Source organism: Podarcis filfolensis (assembly GCF_964270895.1).
Source record: "Podarcis filfolensis genome assembly, chromosome: 4".
Taxonomy (NCBI): domain Eukaryota; kingdom Metazoa; phylum Chordata; class Lepidosauria; order Squamata; family Lacertidae; genus Podarcis; species Podarcis filfolensis.
In genome coordinates, this window is record NC_139607.1 from 104,815,287 (window position 1) to 104,835,599 (window position 20,313).

The 20,313-nt window shown below is 48.7% G+C and overlaps 1 long non-coding RNA gene across 1 annotated transcript in view; it reads left to right on the forward strand.

Moving 5' to 3' along the window:
* The first annotated feature begins 32 nt into the window (after positions 1–32).
* The window catches only part of LOC310761816, a 31,863-nt gene continuing 11,582 nt past the window's right edge, over positions 33–20,313 (forward strand). Inside the window, exons 1-3 of the long non-coding RNA XR_014547725.1 lie at positions 33–204; positions 1,197–1,297; positions 18,445–18,529. This is a non-coding gene — a long non-coding RNA (uncharacterized lncRNA). The remainder of the gene's footprint in view (positions 205–1,196; positions 1,298–18,444; positions 18,530–20,313) is intronic.

A 20,313-nucleotide genomic window follows, 5' to 3' on the forward strand; every position in this document is an offset into this window, starting at 1 on the left:
GCCCCCCCTAGGACCCCCTCGCTCAACGCACGCGCAGAGCAGCCACAGCAACAATAAAAATCTCGGCAGCAATAGGTCGGCCTTTTGGCCAATCACAGGTCGGGTTGTGGGCGGGGCCAGCCGTTTGGCGCTTTTTCTCCTCAGCGTTTTCTCTTCAGCTGTTTCTCCTCGGCGTTTCCCACGCCCTTTACGTGAAGGAAGCTTGTAAGTTTTGTCGTGTTTGTAATACTGTATTCTGTTGGGAGCCACCCACAGTGGGTGGGAAATAATTAGAAATGATTATCATCATTGATTTTAAAATTATTATTATTATTATTATAAAAGGCTTAGGGAAGTTTGTAATTATTATGTATTGTTGCGTTTTTAATATTCTGTTGGGAGGAGCCCACAGTGGCTGGGGAAGGATAATAAATTATGATTATCATTAATTTTTAAATTGTTATTATTGTTATTATAATGTTATTAGAAAAAGGTTGGGAGTGTTTGTAGTATATTATGTTTTATCTTTTTAAAAATATTCTGTTGGTGACTGGGAAATAGTAATAAATTATTATCATCATTAAATGTTAAATTATTATTATTATTATTATTATTATAAATCACACCCACCCAAGTGGGACATGGCCTCTTCCCCCCTAAGCCTTAACAGTATAGTATTTTTATTTATTTGAATTGGGGCGGGGAAGCTCCCCTTGGCTACAGCAACTCCAGAGGAACTGGCTGTGAGTTCAGATCTCCATTGCTTTCCCCCTCAGGCCGCTTTTGTGACCAAGCAATGTATTGAAAACTATCTGAACAATGTATTGTTCAGATGAACCACTGCTTTAAGCGGTGGTTTTGTAACCAGGTAATTCCTCAAGATCCTAATTCCTCCACTTATTATGAAATGCAATCCCCTTGTGGTTCATTCGCGGATTCCTGCCTTGCAACGGGTTGGACTGGGAGACCCTTGGGGTCCCTTCCAGCTATATACACCATTATATGATTCTTGGGAAAGTGCTTCAGAAAGAATAAACAGGGGGCAAAACATGTTTCTTCGAGTTAGTCGTATGATGGCTGATAAGGAAGGGAGGCTCCTTTCCCACTTTATTCTTTCTTCCACTGCAATCTGTGCTTGACATATTATATGTCTGCTTTTATGTGGACCCCGTCTTTCCCTTCTTGTGAAAATAATCAACCCTACTGATATTTCTTAGGTCTGTATGGGCTCTGCTGAATTCCTTCTCTGAAGAGGAGGAAGCTTCGCCTGAGGAACGGAGAAGAGGAGGTGGAGGAAAAGTCAGCTGCAGGCATGAAGGTAATAGGGGAAAAAATAGAAATACAAATTAACATATAACACTTAAGAACATTTTGAAACAACCCCACTCCTATCACACCCACCCAAGCGGGGCTTGGCCTCGTCCCCCCTAACCAGCACAGTAAAAATACAGTAAAGTATTTTTATTTATTTGATTGGAGTAGGGCAGCACCTCCTGGCTTCACCCATGTTGGTGAGGTTTGTCTATTTTTCCTTTTCTTATTAGGCTATCTAAAGGTGACAAAGCAATGTGTTGAAAACTTTATTTCTTCAGATGAACCATTGTTTTAACCAGGTAATTACTCAAGGCACCGATTTTTTCACCTATCAATTTATCCACATAATCCAAGCGGAGATTAATTAGCATTCAAAAGTGGTACACTTGCACATTACATCTTAAGATAAATGTTTTGGAAAAGGCATAAATTAAAAAAGATAATTAATTTGTAAGCAAATACTTGAATGCCCAGTGAATTAGATAGGCAGTGAGCTGGCTGATTTGTCTAATGGAGCATCCCAAAACCCAGTTTGGGTCTATAAGACCGAGTTTGCCCCTTCCCCGCAGCCTTAACGGCAACCCTCCATTGCTTTCTGTTTTATTTTTTAAACAGATACTCTGAATTAAACACCACAAGAATAAATAGGGATCAGCCCCTGCTGTAGTGGCCAGCACTAAAATCCATTTGAGTAATTCAGATCAATAAAGTAGGAATAATTAATATTTACAAACCAGCAACTTCACACCAGTTTTGGACACTTGCAGCAGCTTGCAATGTTAAGAGAGGTGCTCTAAAGAAAAGCACTTTCTACATTTATGAGCCTTCAGAGTAGGCTCATGGGTTTTCCTTTGCCTGGAGGTATAACTGTTGTTAGCATATGTGCAATCACCCTGAGAACCTCAGGCCTGCTCCTGACTGTCAAAATGCTCCTGGAGAGGCTGTAAGCAGCACTTCCTCTGCTCTCAGCAAAAGGGGATGGCAAGGTGTGCTTCATGGCGTAACTTAACTTGCAGCTGCAGGAGAAGTGTGGATCCCTCAGCCATACCTAAATAGCCTTCAAACTGCCATTTAAGAGTGCAACATCTAGCTGTGCTGTGGACACAAAGGTTGTGAGGTTGTTCTCCGTAAGGGACACCTGCAAATAGCATGGAAGACGAAGTGCAGACTCCATTTGAGGATCTCTCCCTCATTACAGTCGATCAGGTATATGAAGACGAGCAGCAAAGTCAGTCCTCAGGGAATGTGCAGGCGACCTTGGAACGGACAGCTCACGGAAGAACCCCGACCAGACCTAATAGGAGGCGTGTAGTGGTGATAGGGGATTCCCTACTGAGGGGAACAGAAGCAGTGATCTGTGGGCCTGACAAGATGTCTCGGGAAGTGTGCTGTCTCCCCGGGGCTAAGATCCAAGATGTAACTGAACGACTGCAAGGAATCATAAAACCCACTGACAAATACCCCTTCCTCTTGGTTCATGTGGGAACCAATGACACTGCAAGCAATAGCCTCCAGAAGATCAAAAGAGACTACGAGGCTCTGGGCAGGAAATTGAAGCAATTAAATGCACAAATTGTCATCTCATCTGTCCTCCCAGTTGAACCACGTGGCCCAGGGAGAGAGGGAAAAATAGTGGAAGTGAACAGCTGGCTTCGCAAATGGTGTAAACAGGAACGGTTTGGATTCTTAGATCACGGACTGCAGTTTCTTGAAGATGGACTTCTGGCAAGCGATGGGCTGCACCTCACAACGGTTGGGAGGAATGTTTTTGCCAAAAATATCAGAAACCTCATCAGGAGGGCTTTAAACTGACTAATGTGGGGGAGGGAGACAGTGCTCCTGAAGGTAGGAGTCTATCAATTGATGAAGATGATCATCCAAATGTCATAGACCAAATGATTAATGGACTTCAATGTCTGTACACTAATGCGCAAAGCATGGGAAATAAACAAGATGAGCTTGAGCTCTTGGTACAGCAAACTAAATATGACATAATAGGCATCACTGAAACCTGGTGGGATAGTGGGGGACTTCAATTACCCGGATATCTGTTGGATGTCAAACTCAGCCAAGAGTATAAGGTCAAACAGATTCCTCACTGGCCTTGCAGACAACTTCATTGTCCAGAAAGTGGGAGAAGCAACAAGAGGAACAACCATTTTAGATCTGGTCCTAACCAATGTTGATGACCTGGTTAGTGGGGTAGAAGTGGAAGGATCATTAGGCGCAAGTGATCATGCTCTTCTGAAGTTTACTATACAGCGGAAAAAATGTACAAAAAATGGAAAAGGGGGGAAACCATGAAAGAGGAATTCAAACAAATAGCCAGCACGTGTAGACACAAAGTCAGAAAAGCTAAAGCACAGAATGAACTCAGGCTTGCTAGAGAGGTTAAAAGCAACAAAAAAAAAAGGCTTTTATGGGTATGTTCGTAGCAAAAGGAAGAACAAAGAAACAGTGGGGTCACTCAGAGGAGAAGATGGTGAAATGCACACAGGGGACACAGAAAGGGCTGAACTCCTCAATGCCTTCTTTGCCTCAGTCTTCTCCGATAAAGAAAACAATGCCCGACCTGAAGAATTTGGAGCAAATGATTCAGCAGAGGAAACCCAGCCCAGAATAACTAAGAGATAGTACAAGAATACTTGGCTAGTCTAGATGTATTCAAGTCTCCAGGGCCAGATGAACTGCATCCAAGAGTATTAAAAGAACTGGCAGGTGTGATCTCAGAACCACTGGCAGTCATCTTTGAGAATTCCTGGAGAGTAGGCGAAGTCCCGGCAGACTAGAGGAGGGCAAATGTTGTCCCTATTTTCAAAAAGGGGAAAAGAGAGGACCCAAATAATTACCGCCCAGTCAGTCTGACATCAATACCAGGGAAGATTCTGGAGCAGATCATTGAGCAAACAGTCTGTGAGCACCTAGAAAGGAATGCTGTGATCACCAATAGTCAGCATGATTTCTGAAAAATAAGTCATGTCAGACGAACCTGATCTTGTTTTTTGACAGAATTACAAGCCTGGTAGATGAAGGGAACGCAGTGGATGTAGCCTACCTTGATTTCAGCAAGGCATTTGACAAGGTGCCCCATGATATTCTTGTAAAGAAGCTGGTAAAATGCGGTCTTGACTATGCTACCACTCAGTGGATTTGTAACTGGCTGACTGACCGAACCCAAAGGGTGCTCATCAATGGTTCCTCTTCATCCTGGAGAAGAGTGACTAGTGGGGTGCCACAGGGTTCTGTCTTGGGCCCGGTCTTATTCAACATCTTTATCAACGACTTGGATGATGGACTCAAGGGCATCCTGATCAAATTTGCAGATGACACCAAACTGGGAGGGGTGGCTAACACCCCAGAGGACAGGATCACACTTCAAAACGACCTTGACAGATTAGAGAACTGGGCCAAAACAAACAAGATGAATTTTAACAGGGAGAAATGTAAAGTATTGCACTTGGGCAAAAAAAAATGAGAGGCACAAATACAAGATGGGTGACACCTGGCTTGAGAGCAGTACATGCGAAAAGGATCTAGGAGTCTTGGTTGACCACAAACTTGACATGAGCCAACAGTGTGACGCGGCAGCTAAAAAAGCCAATGCAATTCTGGGCTGCATCAATAGGAGTATAGCATCTAGATCAAGGGAAGTAATAGTGCCATTGTATTCTGCTCTGGTCAGACCTCACCTGGAGTACTGTGTCCAGTTCTGGGCACCACAGTTCAAGAAGGACACTGACAAACTGGAACGTGTCCAGAGGAGGGCAACCAAAATGGTCAAAGGCCTGGAAACGATGCCTTATGAGGAACGGCTAAGGGAGCTGGGCATGTTTAGCCTGGAGAAGAGGAGGTTAAGGGGTGATATGATAGCCATGTTGAAATATATAAAAGGATGTCACATAGAGGAGGGAGAAAGGTTGTTTTCTGCTGTTCCAGAGAAGCGGACACGGAGCAATGGATCCAAACTACAAGAAATAAGATTCCACCTAAACATTAGGAAGAACTTCCTGACAGTAAGAGCTGTTCGACAGTGGAATTTGCTGCCAAGGAGTGTGGTGGAGTCTCCTTCTTTGGAGGTCTTTAAGCAGAGGCTTGCCAACCATATGTCAGGAGTGCTCTGATGGTGTTTCCTGCTTGGCAGGGGGTTGGACTCGATGGCCCTTGTGGTCTCTTCCAACTCTATGATTCTATGAAATTCCTGCCTTATAGCAGGTTGGACTGGATGACCCTTGGGGTCCCTTCACGATATATACTCACCCACTCACCCACCATCATATGATTCTTTGGAAAGTTCTTCAGAAAGAAGATAGAGAAATAGCATTCGTTTAAGTTAGTTGTAGTTGTTGGCATGCAGAGGGTCGCAAGGCTAGCTGGCTAGCCCCAGCTGGATCGTCTCCTTCCAGCCATCCAGCTGCGAAGATCCATCTGCCTCTGGTCCAATGTAAATCAGCGACCCAGGCTTCAAAGCCAGGGCACACTATATCAGCCGAGCGAACTGCACATACAGAATAGGCGTGAGGCTTGTGGAAGCATACCACAACTATTGATTTATTAATCATAAATCAGGACAAACAGACTCCGCTAACCCAAAAATAGTACCTCGGGTTAAGAACTTTGCTTCAGGATGAGAACAGAAATCGTGCTCCAGCGGCACGGTGGCAGCAGGAGGCCCCATTACCTAAAGTGGTACCTCAGATTAAGAACTGTTCCAGGTTAAGAACGGACCTCCAGAACGTATTAAGTTCTTAACCCGAGGTACCACTGTACACACAACAGAAGTTCCCAGCAAACTGTGCTGGTATGTAAACAGACATGTGACATGCAACAGTTCCATGTCTGCAACTAAAGGTGGAATTTTCCAGCAGTAGATAGTCAGGCTTGGTTCCCGAAATGAGTGGGCTTCCTTGCACACACTTCCAGGCAGAAGGGGTAGATGGAGGGTCAGGGTCAGGGTGAGAATATGTATAATCACCCCGAAGGATTCAGGGCTCCTCCTGACTGTTGAAATGCTCCCAAGGAGGATGTAAGCAGCACTTCCTCTGTTTCCAGTCAATAATAGTGAATGGCCATGTTTTCTTCATGGCTGAACTTGCAGCTCCAGGAGAGGTGTGGATCCCTGAACTATACCTAAATAGCCTTCAAAGTGCCATTTAAGGTTGCTGCACAACCAAGGTTGCGGGGTTGTTCCCCATAAGGGACTCCTGCATGTTCCTGCATTGCAGCAGGTTGGACTGGATACCCTTGGGGTCCCTTCCAGAGGTTATATACCATCATTTTTCTTTGGAAAGGGCTTCAGAAACAAGAAACAGAAATAGCATTCCTTAAAGTTAGTTGTATGATGGGAAAGTAGCCTCACTTCCTGTGAGTTACCTTATTCCTTGCACGTTAATTTGAGCTTGGTGCCTCTTTTTACACAGACCCCTCTTTCAGTTCTTCTGGAAAAAATCCGCCCCCCTGTTATTTTTCAGGTCTCTGGGCTGTGCTGAATTTCTGCTCCCAAAAAGGGGGAGGAGAAGGAAGGGGGAAGTTTCGCCTGACAAAGGGAGGGAGAAGAGGGGCCCTCCTGCTGCTGCCTTGTGGGGCGAGAGGGGTGTTACGGTAAAATTCCGGGTGCGAGTCTGCTCAGCCTCCCGGCTCGTCGGACTAAGTCCGCGGGTCCTAGCGGAAAAATGAGCTCAGCCGGACACAGGAGCAAGATGCGGAGATCCAAGGTTTATTGCGCAACAGGTTCAAGGCAAGATTGAACACCCAGAAATGGGTGACATGAACTTTTAAAAGTTCCCTCCAAGTCCCAGAATACAGTGCAATAAACGTCATGAATACATTATGGGAAGGTTGGGTTTCACAGCTTACATCATGAATATGTTACAGAAAGGTGGGGTTACACACATTAGCATTTCAGGGAAGGGAGGGGGCAGTGTGCGGAGTGAGAGATATGCATAGATAAGCACTTCCTGAGCACCGGTGGTGATAGAACAATAGTCCAGATATGCATCGTCTGCCACCTGGCATTGCCCGGAGGAAGGGCTTGGCAGAACGATCTGACAGGATTAGGGTCTTCCTGAGTACGTGACCTGTCGCTTAGGAGATTATGGAGGGAAATAGGGTATCGTAGAGTCCGAAGGGAGCTGAGCTGATTGACACCAGAACGAAGGAAATCGGTGCTAGGGTTGATTTTATATGAATTTTAGAAGTTTCAGCTTATTTCAAGTTCACTCTCATATTGCTAATCAAAGTCGGAAGTGAATGGATACATTGTTGCAGTCTTTGATACATTCAGGGGTCCAGGAGTTTCGATTCCATTGTTCTCCCAGCAGGGGAGCTGTCAACAACCTGTCAGGAGGTTAAATGAGGCGTGCAAAGCTAGCTGAGCTACCTCTGCAAGGCGAATGCACGGTTCTGATTGGCCAAAGCGCGGCCATTATAGTCAATGGGAATACATTTTGACACGGTCCACTCACGTTAAGAATGGAGCGAGAGGGAAACGAAGGAAAGATGGTGGGCTTATTCCGCCCGTATAGGGAGAGGGAAAGAGAAGTCCTTTATTTACAGGACTAGGGTGCAGAGGGTGTAGTGTGGTGCTTGTGCGACAGTGTGGGGTTTAGGGAGCTGTCGAGGTCATCGCCTCGAGTCCCCTGGAGCTGGTGGAGGGGCCGAAGATGGTACCCCCCCCCCTTTCCGTATCAGTCCCCCATTCGGAGATAGATTTGCATTAAAGTTCTGTAAGAACTTGCAAATCCTTTCTCCGCACCCTATATTTCTGTGATCTCATACTCCCCTTCTCCTAGATGTCTCATCTGCACATATTCAGGGAAGACAGGGGCACTGTGTGAACGGGAATAGGCTCGGAAGGAAAGAGGGGCAGATTGTTTAGGACAGCGAAAGAGAGAACAGCAAGGAGTCACACAGTGGATAGTACAGCAGAACATTGAGACGCAAAGGACAACAGCAAGGACAGTAACAAGCATAACCTTAAGTAATTGTCGAAGCCATCCGAGCTTCGGTAGCCATCCCCACAGGTCTAGATCGGATAGTCCCTCATGCTGTATGTCGCTTAGTTTTCCTGCTAGTTCATGGATATTATTTAAATGTCCGGTGATATTTAGAGATTGGTCAGTCACATAGGTGCAGCATTCGGTACCTATTAAGGCACACGTTCCTCCCTGACTGGACAGCAGGAAATCTGTCGCAATTCGGGTTTGTAAACTTAATTGCCTTACCTCGGACAGTTCCGACATGAGGGAATCGGTAATTTGGGTGGCTTCCTGCATGAATTTAAGTAGGATGTCAGTGAGCCGGAGGATGTCCACATGGTTGGATCCTGCTCCATAAGCGGGGAAGAGGGCTCTGCCTACCGTCTCCCCATTGGCAGCGACATCTGACAGGTCTGACAGCCCCTTCTGTTCTCTCCTGTTCCTCTGCCTCCCGGGGGGTAGGTGTGGAACCACTCTGATTCCGGGAACAATGTACCCAACAAAGCAGGATCCCGACATGTGGGGGCTTACCCAGGTGTATGCGCGGTGTCCACATACCCAGAATAAGCCGCTAAGGTAAGATTCCATCCTCCCGGAGGCAAGAGCTTGCAGCAGTATAGAGTCCGTTGGCTGGGGTTTCCAATGGGGTTGGTGCCCTACCACAGTGGCCCAAGCACTGGTGAGGTTGGGGTAGGTGTGGGAGCCAGTGGTGTCGGTAACGGTGACCTCGCCGGTGGACAGGATTTCCAAATTGGAACTACATGTGCTAGATCCGATGAAGGTCCCGTCTCCGGTGAAGGCACGACAGAGGGGTCCCTTCGTGGGTCCGGTGAGGTAGAGGTATTGATGTGTTAAGTTCAGTGCAGTTAGGTTCCAGGAGGTGACGTCTCCGGAGCGGAACTGCTCCAAGGTTACTGGTATTGGGACCAGGGGTAAGCTTTGTTGGAGGTGGCTGGGTGCATGGGCGCAGATCCAGCAGTCAGAGTAGGGTGCCTCCTTTGCCACCTGACTGAGAAGCTTGATGTAAGAGTTTTGTTCCCAGGATGAGAGGAGGTCTTCTCCGGGGATGGAGGGGTCTGTGCCGAGTCGTCGGGGTGCAGTGCCTACTGGGTGAAGAGGATCGGTAGTATTGAGGAGTCGCCTCTCCTTGGCGATGCCTCCGCACCTTAGTGGTCCGACATTGTCCCATGTGGGGGGGCGTGAAGGGTGCACGGGATGATGCCATCCTTCCAGGTATTCGGCTCCCTTCCAGTCATGGGTGACTCCAAGGTCCCACAAGCAACAGAACCGCCTCAGACAAAGTCCCTGGAGTTGAGGCTTCCGGGGTCCTGGGGTCATGAGGAGGCACTGGAATCCGAAGATCAGGTTTTCGGAGGGATGGTTCGAGTCAGTGTATGCCGGCGAAGCTCTCCGTACCTTGCTTTCGGTCCAATTAGGGCTCCGCGTGACCTCTCCATTTTGGTAGAGAAGGTACGTCCCGTTATAGCACTGCAATCGGTAAAACGAGTGATCGAGCGTGAGGGCAGCTGACCCGATGCGGTGTAGGTCTTTGTCGCGGATGAAGAGTTCCCAATATTCATTGTTTGTGAGCCGGGGTACAAGCGAATGGCGCAGAAGGGTCCGGGATTCCGGGAGACAGAAGTCAAAGTCCCCCATTCGGTCAGGGTTGGACTTTCCTCCGGTCTCGACCTTGTGGTAGTCGAGGAAATGATAGTCCGTTTGCAGTCCGGTGCAGTGGTCTGATGAGGGAGGCGATGCTCCGGTCGGGGTGACGAGGAAAAGGAGGAAAAGGACCAGGTTCATAGTCACACGGGGTTAAAGGAAGGAGGCAATCCACGGGGTCGTCAGGGTAAGCTGCGAGGCCAATCGTCAAAGCGAGGTATCAGGGTGGCTGTCAAAGTGAGCTGTCAAATCGCCGTCAAAGCGAGCTGTCAAAACCAGCGGAAGTCTATGGAGCTGTCAAAGCGGCTGTCAAAGTAAGCTGTCAAAACCAGCGGAAGTCTAGGGAGCTGTCAAAGCGGCTGTCAAAGTGAGCTGTCAAAACCAGCGGAAGTCTATGGAGCTGTCAAAGCGGCTGTCAAAGTGAGCTGTCAAAACCAGCGGAAGTCTATGGAGCTGTCAGAGCGGCTGTCAAAGTGAGCTGTCAAAACTAGCGGAAGTCTATGGAGCTGTCAAAGCGGCTGTCAAAGTGAGCTGTCAAAACCAGCGGAAGTCTATGGAGCTGTCAGAGCGGCTGTCAAAGTGAGCTGTCAAAACTAGCGGAAGTCTATGGAGCTGTCAAAGAGGCTGTCAAAGTGAGCTGTCAAAACCGTTTAAAGCGGAGTTTGATGGCGTTGGTGTCGGGGATGATCTCGGAAGTCCAGTTGGATGTAGCGGTGTCTGGTCCGGTCTGTTGAGCCCGACCTTGGCCCCGATCTGGTCCGGTCTGTTGAGCCCGATCTTGGCTCCGATCTGGTCCGGTCTGTTGAGCCCGATCTTGGCTCCGATCTGGTCCGGTCTGTTGAGCCCGATCTTGGCTCCGATCTGGTCCGGTCTGTTGATCTTCGTCGTCGATGTATGAAGTTGGCAAAGCGGGCGGAGTTGAAAAGGTGAAGTCGTCACCACAGTCTTCTTCCGCCTCCGGAGGGGGGGGTGCCGACTTGCACCTCGTGTGATGTAGCCAGGAGGTTTTCTCACCTACTTTCACGGCGGTTGGTGAAGTCAGCAGGATTTGGTAGGGACCTTCCCACGCAGGTTGAAGGGGTTCCTTTTGATAGACCTTAACGAGGATCCAATCACCTGGATGGAAGGAGTGGGCTTCGACGTCGATGGGCAGATTCTGTCCTTCGAGAGCCGCGTACTGGTGGAGACGTTGTAGCTGTGTCTGAAGCTGAATGACATAATTAGTGAGTTCTGCCTCCCCTAGTTCGAGTTCAGAGAGGGGAAAGATGGTGTTATAGACAGGGGGAGGTCTCCCGAATAAGAGTTCGTATGGAGATAGTTTCAGTGGTCCAGTAGGGGCACTCCTTATATTATGGAGAACTAGTGGGAGTGCATTTACCCATTTCAGTCCAGTGAGCTTACAGAGTTTTCCCAGTTGTATTTTAATCTCCTGGTTCATGCGCTCTACTTGACCAGAGGACTGAGGGTGATAGGGTGTGTGGAGATCCCATTTTATTTGTAGAGCTTTTGCCACTGATTGCACTATTTGAGCAGTGAAATGGGTTCCTCTGTCACTGTCTAGGCGGCGGGGAATGCCAAACCGAGGAATGATGTCTTGTAGGAGGGCTCTGGCTACTACAGAAGCGGTGGGTTTCCTACAGGGGAATCCCTCTACCCAGGAGGAGAGCTTATCTACTATGATCAAGGCATGTTTGAAGCCCTGGCAGTGTGGTAGGTCGATAAAGTCCAATTGTAGGCTTTCAAAGGGGACGAATGCCCATGGCCTGGCTCCCGGTGGCTTTCGGGGTTGTCGCTTGGGGTTAAAGGAGTTGCAAGTGGTACAGTTCTTTGATGCGGTTGTGGCTGCGACTGCAAGTCCCGGAGCGTACCAGGACCTCTTAACATGCTCTACCAGCCTCCCCTTTCCCCAGTGTGTTCGTTGGTGGAGGACCCTCACCAATTTTGGAACCCAGGATTTTGGAAGGACGGTCCTGCCATCTGGGAGGACCCACACGCCATCTTGCTCGAATGCACCCACAGAGCGCCAGAGGCTTTTTTCCTCTTCAGGGGTTTCTTTGTAAATTTGTGTGGGATCTATGTTGGCTGGGATTTGTACGGCCTGAAATTCTGACTCGTTGTTCGGGGGGCGGAGTGCTGCTGATTGAGCTGCCTTGTCAGCTCGTCTGTTACCCTTTGATACTGGGTCCCTCCCCCGGGTGTGTGCTTTGCAATGCACAACTGCGATCGCGGCCGGTAGGTGGATGGCAGTCAGGAGCCTTTCTACTAAGGCAGCGTGTGAAATTTTAGAGCCGGCTGCCGTCAGGAAGCCCCTTTGTAGCCAGATTTGACCGGTAGTATGCACCAATCCAAAGCAGTATTTACTGTCGGTATAGATGGTAGCCCGCTTGCCTTCGCTGATCTCACAGGCACGTATGAGTGCTATTAATTCTGCAGCTTGGGCACTATATTGGGGGTTAATTGGGTTGGATTCTAAGATTTCAAAATCAGTGACCACGGCGTATCCTGTTTTCCTCTCCCCCTCCACAACCTTTGAGCTACCGTCTGTGTAAAGTATTAGGTCCGGGTTCTCCAAAGGTAGATGATCTAAGTCTTCCCTGGGTCTTTCTGCCTGTCGAACTATGGTGGCACAGTCGTGGTGTGGGGTTCCGTCCTCAGGGAGAGGCAGAAGGGTAGCTGGGTTAAGGGAGTTGACTCGTTTGATAGTAACGTTTGATGGTGTTAATAGGAGGGCTTCATACTTGTTTAGTCGGGAATTTGAAAAATGATGGCAGCCTCTCAAAGTTAGGAGGGTGGAGACGGAGTGGGGAACATGAATGATGATTTCGTGTCCTAGGACCGTCTCTTGGGCTTTTTCAAGGAGGATTGCTGCGGCGGCTATGGCCCTTAGGCAACTTACTGCCCCTTTCGCGGTGGTGTCTAATTGCAGACTATAGTATGCTACCGGTCTCTCTTGGTCTCGGAAAGGCTGAGTCAGTACCCCTGAGGCTACCCCCATGTGTTCATGGACGAACAAGTTGAAGGGGATTCTGTAGTCGGGTAAACCTAGAGCGGGGGCAGACCTTAGTTCCCGCTTTAGCCGCTCAAAAGATTTATAGGCTCTTTCCTCCCATATTAGGATGTCCGGATGGTCTTGGCGGGTCATGGCGGACAGGGGTTTTGTTATTTCACTGTAACCTGGGATCCAGGCTCTACAGAAGCCAGCCATGCCCAGAAAACCCCGCAATTGCCGCTTAGTTTTTGGAAGGGGAATTTTTGTCACTGCTTCTATTCTGTCAGTGGCTAAGCTTCGGGTGCCCACTCCTAGGATGTGCCCGAGGTACTTTACTTCTTGCCTGCAGTATTGTAGTTTTTTTGGTGAGACCTTATGTCCCTTCCGGGCTAGTTCAGCAAGAAGATGTTTGGTGTCGGTTTTACATGCTTCCTCACTAGTAGAACAGAGGAGCAGATCGTCTACATAAAGCAAGAGGGAGGAGCCAGCCGGGAGGTGTACATCCTGCAGATCTTGATGCAGTATGGCTGAGAAGATCGCGGGTGACTCCACATACCCCTGGGGTAACCTAGTCCAGGTTAGCTGACTAGGGCCCCATGTGAAGGCGAAGAGGAATTGGCTGGCAGGGTCTAGGGGTATGCTAAAGAAGGCAGAGCATAGATCCGCAGCTGTATACCATTCAGTCTCTGCCGGTATGGCGTTCAAGAGGGAATTTGGGTTGCCCACCACTGGGTGGCGGGGTATCACAAATTGGTTCACCAGTCTGAGATCTTGGACAAAGCGGTATCGGACTGGGGCTCCTTCTACGGACGGTTTCTTAACTGGGAGCACTGGGGTATTGCATGGTGATGCACAAGGAACCAGGATCCCTTTTTCAAGGAAGTCCTCTATCATGGGTGTTAGTCCTTCGATGGCTTCCTTGGGCAAAGGATATTGTTTTGTGCACGGGAAAGGTAGGTCAGTTTTGTAGGTGATTTTTACGGGAGTTGCTGAAAGTAGGAGGCCCACTGATGTTGACTCGGTGCCCCATAGGGAGGAGGGTAAGTCCTTCAACTCTGGAGGGAGCTCTGGAGATTGCCTGTCTGCTTTCTCTTCCGCTATTATTCCCTGGAATGCGGGGATAGATTCCTCGGGCATGTGTAGGTAGATGCCCTCCTTGGAACATTTAATTGTCGCATTTAATTTACAAAGTAAGTCTCTTCTGAGGAGGTTTACAGGGCTGCTGGTTAAGAGGAAGGTATGTTCAGCGAGCAGGGGTCCGAGGGTAACTTTAGATGGGCGTGAAAGTGGACAAGTACGGGGTATCCCATCCAGTCCCATAACTTTTCTGGTCTCTGAGCCTGGTTCCAAATGGCTATTCGTTAGGGTAGAATATGTGGCTCCGGTATCTAAGAGGCATTGATAAGGATGGCCGTCAATCTCTATGGTGCAAAACGGGTCTTCTGGAGATAAGGTTAGGATCGGACAGATAGTTTGAGTTTGGTTGGGATCCCCTTTTAATTGTCAGTAGGTTTCTATATCGTCCGGGGGAGGTTGGTTAGGTGGGTGCAAGGGTGGTGCGGTGGCGTTTGTCCAAGGGTGAGTAGGTGGGATTATTGCGGGCATCTGAGTCCTCGGTCCTGGTAGGGGTCTTTGGGTTTGAGCAGGTACACTTGGAGGCGTCGGTTGGTTAAAGGGGGCCGAGGGGTTTGTATGAGGGGTATAGGTGGTGGGTGTGGGGTTTCCATACCCGTGGGCCATATTAGGTTGCGGTACGCCGTAGGCCATATTATTGAGGTAGGGGCAAAACCTTTTTATGTGCCCGTCTTCTTGACAGTAAAAGCATCCCCCAGTAGTGGGTCCCCACGGTCTATGAGGGTTCGGAGGTCCTCCTCCCCGGACCCCCCTTCCTCGACTGAAACCTCTGCCTCTGGTGGAGTGTGGTTCCATACTAAGGGCTAGAATCTGCTCAGTTTCAGGTTTGGGGTCTTTTCTTTTCCTCTCATCTCGAGAGTTAAAAACAGATTTTGCAATAGAGAGGATTTCACTGACGCTTTTTCCATCATACCCTATTTGTAGATTCAGAGCCTTTCTAATGTCAGGGCACGCTTGGTCTTTAAAGAAGCCCTTCACTATAACTTCGTGCTGGGGGTTATCTGGATCAATCCCCCCCCAGGTCTTGATGGCTGATACCAGCCTGGTGTAATAGTCGGACGGATGTTCGTTGGTCCCTTGTAACACGGTCTGGACCTTCGTCCAGTTAACAGTACGTTGTCCAGCAGCCTTAATGCCGTCTTGGATCGCTTTCTTGAATAACTTTAAACACCAAATCCCATCTGTAGTATTATAATCCCAGGCCGGTTCGACGCGCAGGCATTGAGCCGTGAGTGCTTCTACCCCTTCTGGGCGTCCCGTTTGATAATCCGGGAGTTCAATTGCTTCTGCAGCCTTGGCTAAAATATCTGCCTTCTCGGCTTCGTTAAAAAGGGCGTTCAGGAGAACATGGACGTCCGGCCAAGTTGGGTTATGGGTTGAAAAAATGGCGCTGACCTGGCGGTGGCATTTGTCCGGGTCATCTCTTAAGGATGGCATTTGATTTGACCAGGTTACCAGGTCTGCCGTGTAGAATGGGTGGTGGGTGTATATCATCCGAGGGGGTCCGTCCGGCTGCAAGGGTGGGATCGGTAGGGCCCTTAAGGGCATCTGGGTGACTACCGGACCCGTGTCCCTAGACGTCCCCGGGGTCTCTTTGGATTTCTCTGCATGATTAGAGTCTCCTGTGGTAACATTCCTTTTATCTCTAGCTCGCAATCTCTGTTTTATGCCCCCTTGTGCTCCTGGTTCTCCTGTCCCTTCATCGCTGTCTGAATTCTCATCTAGAGCGGGTCGAGTAGTTCCCCTATAATAGAAGGGGATGAGTGTCTGTTCCGTATGGTCATCTGTAGAATATCCTTCATACGGGGGGGGGGTAGAGATTGCCTTGCAGGACTTAAGATTGGCAATTGATAGTTCGTAGCCTCCTTCGGAACTTGGAACATTCCTCTGACCGTCTCGAAGGCGGCTAGGTATTCTAACTGACGGGGCTTCTCCTCCATCAGATACTTTTTGAGGTATCGTAGGCGGTCTTCATTAAAAGAGCCTCCTTTTGGCCAGCGTAGCTCAGGTCTCGCGGAGGCTGTGCCTGTAGGCCAGGTTTCTTTGCAAAGGTCTTCTAGCTTCTGTCTCGATAGTACCTTATGCCCGGGAATAGCCTTCCAATAAGAGATGACAACCTCGAGAGGGGAGTCGGGGTCTCTCTGGGATTCGGATGGCTTTCTGGAAGCCTTCCTCCCGGAGTGAGTCCGCTCGTATTTGGAAGCTTGGGTACCCATTTTAAATTCACGCGTGTCTGGGGTAAAAGAAGAGAGGTTTATTGAAAGGGGGGGGCTGGGGTTTATCAGGGAATGCTATCCTCAGTTGCTTGGCAACTTCCTAACAGGGTTTCTTTTTAGAGAGCTCTTCTACCTATTTCCTAAAATTCTTTCCTTTCTCACTTATTCCTTCTTCCTTACTTATCTATTTCCTGGGGTTTTCCTTTCCACTCTGCCAAATCCCGCCCAATTCCTCTTGAGCTATCCCTCCTGGCAACCTCCTACCTATCGTTACAATCTCAGGAAAAGGGGCCCTACTGGACGCCCGCGCCGTGCGGTGCCAGATCGGGTAGTCCCTTGATAGAGTTTTTTGTTTGTTGACGGAAAATCCCCCTTGCTTTCGGAAGCGGGCTCACGCACGATACACGTGTTACGTGGCCCGACCGGTGCGGCTGGGATTATTGATAGAAAGCAAGACCCCTTCCTGCCCCCTCCGTAAGGGCGCTCGGGAAGTTCGGAAGAAGAACTCCAGCCCCTTGCTTTCAACTGAGATGTCCGTTGCAGAGAGTCGGCTGTCTTTCCAAGCCGGGTCTCTCCGTCTTACTTTCGGACTCTCAATTGGTGCGGCTGACTGGAGGGTTTGAGAGGAAAAGAGATAGAGCTCAGAACCCCCCTTTCGGGTCGAGCGGCAGTCCACGGTCTCTCTCAGCAACTGGACCAAGAGTCAGGCGAGAAAGAGCGATAGAGAGGAGGGCAGAGAATTCAGTTGCCAGGAGATTCCACCCCCTTCCCACCAGTGCACTGGGTTTTCCTTTTCCTTATACTCACGTGTCTTCTATGATGATCCCGGGATCGAAGAAGCCGGCTGGATGTCCTTTGCTCCCCGGCTGAACCCTGGGACGTTTGATTACCGCCCGGAGGATGGCCGGGGGTCCAAAAGGTCTTCCCGGGCAAAGCGGCCCGGAGCCGGCTGAAGATTTCGGGGCCCCCGGTCAGCAGCACGGGAGAACCGCCCGCCCCACGTTGGGCGCCAAATGTTACGGTAAAATTCCGGGTGCGAGTCTGCTCAGCCTCCCGGCTCGTCGGACTAAGTCCGCGGGTCCTAGCGGAAAAATGAGCTCAGCCGGACACAGGAGCAAGATGCGGAGATCCAAGGTTTATTGCGCAACAGGTTCAAGGCAAGATTGAACACCCAGAAATGGGTGACATGAACTTTTAAAAGTTCCCTCCAAGTCCCAGAATACAGTGCAATAAACGTCATGAATACATTATGGGAAGGTTGGGTTTCACAGCTTACATCATGAATATGTTACAGAAAGGTGGGGTTACACACATTAGCATTTCAGGGAAGGGAGGGGGCAGTGTGCGGAGTGAGAGATATGCATAGATAAGCACTTCCTGAGCACCGGTGGTGATAGAACAATAGTCCAGATATGCATCGTCTGCCACCTGGCATTGCCCGGAGGAAGGGCTTGGCAGAACGATCTGACAGGATTAGGGTCTTCCTGAGTACGTGACCTGTCGCTTAGGAGATTATGGAGGGAAATAGGGTATCGTAGAGTCCGAAGGGAGCTGAGCTGATTGACACCAGAACGAAGGAAATCGGTGCTAGGGTTGATTTTATATGAATTTTAGAAGTTTCAGCTTATTTCAAGTTCACTCTCATATTGCTAATCAAAGTCGGAAGTGAATGGATACATTGTTGCAGTCTTTGATACATTCAGGGGTCCAGGAGTTTCGATTCCATTGTTCTCCCAGCAGGGGAGCTGTCAACAACCTGTCAGGAGGTTAAATGAGGCGTGCAAAGCTAGCTGAGCTACCTCTGCAAGGCGAATGCACGGTTCTGATTGGCCAAAGCGCGGCCATTATAGTCAATGGGAATACATTTTGACACGGTCCACTCACGTTAAGAATGGAGCGAGAGGGAAACGAAGGAAAGATGGTGGGCTTATTCCGCCCGTATAGGGAGAGGGAAAGAGAAGTCCTTTATTTACAGGACTAGGGTGCAGAGGGTGTAGTGTGGTGCTTGTGCGACAGTGTGGGGTTTAGGGAGCTGTCGAGGTCATCGCCTCGAGTCCCCTGGAGCTGGTGGAGGGGCCGAAGATGGTACCCCCCCCCCTTTCCGTATCAGGGGGAAAGGGGATCTTTTGACACAAGATTCAAACAGCTCCTTTAACCAAACACCTGATCCACCCAGCAGTGTGGCAGCCAAAGGGAAGGAAAGAAAAAGAGGCAAGGCAGCTCTTAGACATCTCCATGCAGTTGCAAAAGGTGGGTTGCCTGTATGGGCTCTGCTTTATTCCTTAATGTTGAATGCTACATCTGCCTAAGTCCACTTCCATCCACTGGAAAAGATTCTTGGTAGTAAGTAGTAAAGGGAACGGTGGGAAATACCTAGTTATTTCTATAAATTGGTAAGACCGCACAGTCCCTACACCTCCACAAGGCCTGGTCCTTGTGCAGACTGCCTTCTCCAAAGGTGGATTTCAGCTCAAACAGCTGGTTGAAAAGTTTCTTTTCCTATCCTCACACCAGTAACCCTGGCAACCTCCCAGAAACAGTCTCTATTCCTCGATGGTCAGGGAGATTGCATTTTCCCACAGTATCTCAAAAAATTGAAACCTTAGCATTTAGTAATGTCTTAATACAGTTTTGGGGTGTGTGTGTGTTATGTACTGAGTTGAATAGGATCCAAACTGCAGCAGTCTGATTTGTCCTAGAACAATAGGATCCAAAAGGCAGCAGTCTGATTGGTCCTAGAACAATAGGATTCAGAATGCAGCAGTCTGATTGGTCCTAGAACAATGCAGCAGTATGATTGGTTGGCAGGAACCACCCAATCATGCTCCAGATAGAAGTGAATCCACAACCTGATTGGCTTACAGTAGAATTCCGGAATTAGCCAATCATGTGCAGCCCATTGTGTAAATAATGTATATAAAGCAGATACTTTGAGGGGACTTTCATTCATTCCTCCTCACCACTATGAGCTGAATAAAGAGCATGAAATCACTTTGCGACTCTGAGTATATTTCAATGTGTGTGTGTGTGTGTGTCAGCCCTTAAAAATCAACTGTGCAATGTGGCTCACAGCAGGGGCAAAGCAAAGATTTAAGACTGTCACCAGCTATTCACATTCGCATACACACATATAGGCTGGGATCCCCTATGCCACAAGACCAAGTGGCCTGAGCCCCTGTAACGGGCCAAAACCAAAAGCCAGTTGAATCATTTACATTTACAAATACTGACACGTATGTGTGTGTTTTGGAAATTTGTAGCAGTTTGTAATGTTAAGAGAGATGTTCTGAAGAAGAGCACTTTATACACTCATGAGCATTCCCTTAACGTAGGCTCATTTTTTTCCTTTTTCTGGAGGTATAAATGTTCTTAGCATATGTACAATCACCCCGAAGGCTTCAGGCCTTCTGACTGTTGAAATGCTCCTGGGGAGACTGTAAGCAGCACCTCCTCTGCTCTCAGTCAGCAAAAGGAGATGGCAAGGTGTGCTTAATGGTGTAACTTGCTCCTGTAGTTTAAATTGCCTTAAAAGTGGCGTTTAATAGGGCAACAATGACAGCACAACCAAGGTTGGTGGTTGTTCTCTTGCATATTCCTGCCTTGCAGTGGGTTGGACTGCATGACCCTTTGGGTCCCTTCCAATATAGATATATGCACCATCATATGATACTTTAGAATGTGCTTAGGAGGTTAGGGTTGGGGTTAGGGTTAGGGGTTAGGTTTAGGGTTAGGGTTGGGTTAGGGTTTAGGGTTGGGGTTGGGGTTAGAGGGTTAGGTTTAGAGGGTTAGGGGTTGGGGTCAGGGGGTCAGGGTTAGAGGGTCAGGGTTAGGTTTTAGGGTTAGAGTTGGGGGTTGGGGCTAGGGTTAGTGTTAGGAAGGTCCCATTTTCCTTTAGGAGGTCCCTATTTTCGTGGGATAATGGTTGGAGATGGACTAGGATGTCCCAATTTTCATCAGGGTAATATCAGAAGTGTGACAGGATGTCCCTATTTTCACTGGAGAAGTGTTGGAGGAGATTGACTATCTATGGAATCATAGTTGTTTA